Here is a 5,133-nt window from a genome sequence, read left to right as displayed (position 1 = left end):
AAGTTTGAGGATGTTGTTCTTGCCATTAAGATGCAGCATGAAGTACAATAATTTTGATGTTTTGCAATAGTACATTTGTTACTCAACAATTATATGTCAAATGCTCCAGTAAGCAATTCATATGAACATTTGCAATTTTTCACTCCCCAACTACATCATCTACTGTATTTCCACAACAATTAAGTTACACATTGATGGAAATAAACAAACAAGAAAGATAATTTGAGAGATTGAAGAATCTAAGATACAAACTGAATTTGAGAGATTGAAGAATCTAAGATACAAACTGAATATAAGTTGATTTTCCACCAAATTAAGCTGAATTTAAGTTCAAATTTTACTCTGTAAGTGATTTTCCACCAAACAAAACCCTAAGTTTGCTCAAATTTAACACACATATGCAAATTATTGAAGAATCTAAGCTACAAACTGAATTTAGATCAAAAATCAACTCAAAATTGCTTACTAAACTTTTCGAAACAATTATCCAACTGAATTTTCGGTGTTCTTCAACAAACAACAAAGAGATTGAAATTTCTTTGAAATTTGGAGTGTTTTTGAGCCTTTTTTTTGGCGATTTTTGGGCAAAAACCCAGCTGAAATTTGGGTGTTCTTCAACAAACAACAAAGAGAATGAAATTTGGTGAGTTTTCGAGTGTTTATGAGCGATTTTTGGGCAAAAACCAATCTGAAATGAAGAGAGTGAAGAGAGAGAAGAGAGAGCTTGCAGTTTGAGGTTTTGAAACGCATCAATGGCGTTTACAGTTTCATTTATTTTTGTTTTTGGTTGGGTTTATGGATTGTGAGCTAATGGGCGCTATGGGTAAATGGTATTGGGCCTGGGCGGGCCTAATTATAACTTATAATTAGGCGGTCTCTTGCAAGACGAACTGTTTGTCTTTTCCTCTTATTTCAAGCAGTTAAACTTTATTATTCAAACAATTAAATTCAATTTTCTCAGCTAAATATCCATTTGGTGGAGCATAAAAATTCAATATCAAAACAATGTAATTATATTCGTGAAGCATAACTTTTAACTGCAAAATCAAATATTCAACTTTAAAGGTAAATATTCATTTTTTGCAGCATGAATATGCCTACATAAAAAAAACATAGTATAAATCTATTTGTGAAGCATAACTTTCAATTGCAAAACCAAATATTCAACTTATTAAGGTAAATATTCTTTTTTTTACAGCATGAATATGCATAAATCAAAATAGTATAATTCTATTTGTGAAGCATAAAATTCAATTGCAGAACCATATACACAACTTTCTAACTTAAATATTCATTTTTGCAGCATGAATATGCATACATCAAAACAGGATAATTTTGTTGCAATACCATTCAATTGCAAAACGAGATATACAACTTTCTAACCTAAATATTCATTTTTGCAGCATAAAAATGTTTAAATCAAAACAATATCAAAATCAATTGCAATACCAGATATTCAATTTTCTAAGTAAATATCCATTTTTTGGAGCATAAATATGCATAAATAGAAACAGTAGTAATTCTGTTTGTGAAGTATAACATTCAATTGCAAAACCAGATATACAACTTTCTACCCTAAATATTCAACTTTCTACATATTCATTTCCAATTGCAAGTATTAAAATGTCTAGAAATTTTAATAAAATGTTTATAAAATCCGTTAAAAATGTAGTAACTTACTTTGTTGAATGTTCTTTTGTCTAATTTAATCTGTTTAACACTTTCCATATAATTGATTTTGCGTTTTTGTCTTCTTTTTCCTTTCCCACTATTTTCAAGTAAAGTTTCAACGTTTGTCAGGGAGATTTTTTTTGGAACTACAAAATTCAAGCAATTTTGTTAGTAAATTGCAAATGTAGACTATTTTTGTTCAAAATATTCATGAATTTGTAAGTTTCAAGCAATTTTGTTACTTAATTGCAAATATAAACTATTTTTGTTCAAAATATTCATCAATAACCTTTTTATTCTTCTTATTTACTAGTTCGTATTCTTCTTGCACATTCATTGTTTGTTTAGTTGATTAATTATTAAAGTTCTTCTTGCAAATCTAAAGAGTTTTTCGCGAATTTTTTGATGGTTTTGAATTTGTCGAGAGAGGAGGTTGAGAGTAATTATGAAGAGAGAAAGTTTTGATTTTAGTCTTATCACCTTATGACAATTTTTTTTTTGGTTTTTATATCCATGTGAGGATGGTTATTACACGTGTCACTATGAAGGAAGGGCGGGCGTGTCAGTTTGGGGTCGGGTCCATGCAATATGAGACATGGACCCGAGTCCATAATAATACCAATTGCATAAAGTCCATATAAATTTCGACGGGCTCAACACTATTTACAATCTATACAAACACCCAAAATTTCCCTCAAAGCCCACACCAACCCCAAACCCGAAATCACCCCTCAAACAAACAATTTTTACAGGGTTCATCATACTTGAAAGTTGTAAAAATTCTCAGCAAAAATGGTGAACATCCCAAAAGTGAAGAAAACTTACTGCAAAAACAAAGAGGGTAAGGAACACACAACCCACAAAGTCACCTAGTACAAAAAGGGTAAAGACAGTTTACGATCGCAAACAATCTGGTGATGGAGGTCAAACTAAACCAATTTATCACAAAAAAGCTAAAACTACCAAGAAAATTGTTTTGAGGCTACAATGTCAGGCGTGCAAACACGTTTCCCAACACGCAATTAAGCGTTGGAAACACTTTTGAGATTGATTGGTGGTGATAAGAAGGGCAAAGGTACCTCTTTGTTTTATTTTGATATTTATGTTAGTTTTAGGACATTTTTGAGTTATTGGGTTGTTTTTGTTTTTGCAATTTTGTTGGAGGTTTTGATTTTGTATAGATTCATTTGATGAAATGAATGAGTTTCTCTTTTCTGTCAATTTGTTGATATAAGTAAAAAGAGTTACTTTTTTGGGTTAATTATTTGATATGTTGGTGTTATCTGCATTACTTGGATGAGAAAGAATTTGTTGATGTCAGCTAATTTTGTGTTTTTTAATACTTCCTCTGTTTCTTTTTACTTGCAACAGTTTGACTTTCACGCTTGCCAATGCATAATTTCAACCATCAATAAGTTTAATTACCGATAAATAAAAATTATAAAAAGTATATATTCGAAAAATATACATTCAGACGAATCTAACAAGATCCCACATGAATATGTTTTTCCTTAACTATAAATCACCAAACATAAACTAAGTAGAGTTGGTGAATAGTGTAAAAGTCAAACCGTTACAAGTAAAAAGAAACGGAGGAAGTATGAATTATTGCCTTCTTATACTTAAAAAAAAGTTGGGTTCTTTTAGAAAGTTTGAGGGTTAAAGAGGAAGGGTATTGTTGATTGTCTTGTGGACGATTGAAACTGGCTCTTATTATCCTGTAGTAGCTTCAGCCAACATGTTTTACATTGGATTTTATTGGCCTCTTACTTGAGATGAGTTTGTCTCCACAACTATAAATTTTGGTCGTTGGGTTTTTGTAGCTTGATCATTGTGTGTAAGAGTTAGTAGTAACTTGTCCTTGCATAATGTTGGATGTTTCTTGCTTGAGTATATAATGCTTACTAGATAAGTAGGGAATTATGCTCAGGCAAGTTCGTAATTCTAGACTTTGAAACTTCTAGGACCGAGATGGCTCCCTATCCTTGCCACCTTTCTGATATTTGGTGATAGGTCTGAAATTCATAGTGCAGAAGATGAGCAAGTTCTTTATATGCTCCTTTTTTCATATAACAGCACTTTGGAAACATAGGTGGTTGAAATAATGAGTCTTGCTCTTATAACTATAGCGATTCTATTCTTTATCTCTTTGCAATCTCGAATATCTGCTATTCTGCTATATCTCAGTGCAAAATTTTGCTAATTATTAAATTCTAACTTCCAAGGTGATTTATAGAGAATTAGAGATACATAAAAGAGGTGATTTTGAGTCATTGACTGGTGAATGCACTCAGTACTGCATAGAGGATAATATAGCAGGCAATTTTTGAGGGTTATAGCGAATCAGAATATAACTTTCCACAAGGGATTTGAGACTATAGGTATCACCTGCAAAGTTGGAGCAGATGCACAAGACCGATAAAGCTCTTATGGATTTCATGATTTTAATTTTTGAATAAGTTAAGTGACTGATGAATGTTTAAAGTAGATTCTAAGGAAATATCCTCTACATGAAGCTTCATAGTGAAAAGTTTAGTACATACAGATGAAGAACCAATTAAATCAGAAATGAACTTTCTTCATATCATTATATCATAAAAATTAAAATAATTTAACACTTGGATGTTTCTTTTCTTTTCTTTTTTGTTAAAAGCCATTTAGTGGACTAATCTAGTAGCTACTCAATCCATTCTTCTTCAAGTTGTTCTTGCTTAACTTGTATCTGCCAAGTGTTCATGGAGCTTAGACTAGAGACCAAGAATTGAGGCTACATTCACAAAGGTTAACAATCTAAAAGATGTGCTCTAAAGAATTTTGCCATCGGTTGCCCAATCCATCATCATAATGAAGGTGGTTCTGCTTCCTCCGTTTGCTTCTTGTCACTTATTTCTGGAGAAGGTGGATGGTGTTGGTGGTGATCATGATAGTGTTGGTGGTGCTGATGATTTAGGTCTGTACTGTGATGATGTGGTGTTGATGGATTGTGTTTCTTAGAGTGTGGTTTTGTATGATGTAATGTTGGAGAATGGTGGCTATGAGGTGGCTTGGCGTGATGTTGAGGCATCCTTGTATGGCTATGATGTGTTTGCTCTTGGTGATGATGAGATAACGGAGGATCATGTCTATTGTAATGCGTTCCATGATAGTGATGAACAGGATGGCCATGATTTTGATGATTGTGGTTCTCATGATGAGGTGTCCCAGTGTGGTGTCCGTGGACTATTGTTCTGTGTTGGTGAGAGACTGGAGGGCGAGCCCTGTGGTATGGTGTTGCATGATGGTGATATGTTGGAGGTCGAGCCCTATGGTATGATGCTACATGATGGTGAGTCACTGGTAGGGGGTGTCTATGATATGTCGTGCCATGGTGGGGGGATGTTGTCCCCCGGTGATGAGTTGGTTGTTCATGGTTGTGGTGTCCTCTTCTTAAGTGATGAGGTGGTGTGACATTGTGCCTGTAGA

The 5,133-nt window shown here is 33.3% G+C and overlaps 1 pseudogene; it reads left to right on the top strand.

Moving 5' to 3' along the window:
• The first annotated feature begins 2,260 nt into the window (after positions 1–2,260).
• LOC109133589 (60S ribosomal protein L44-like) lies at positions 2,261–2,932 on the top strand (annotated as a pseudogene).
• Positions 2,933–5,133: the final 2,201 nt, after the last annotated feature.

Source organism: Beta vulgaris, chromosome 7 (assembly GCF_026745355.1).
Source record: "Beta vulgaris subsp. vulgaris cultivar EL10 chromosome 7, EL10.2, whole genome shotgun sequence".
Classification (NCBI taxonomy): Eukaryota; Viridiplantae; Streptophyta; class Magnoliopsida; order Caryophyllales; family Amaranthaceae; genus Beta; species Beta vulgaris.
Note: the sequence above shows the minus strand (reverse complement) of the source record. Positions and strands in the feature narration are given on the sequence as shown.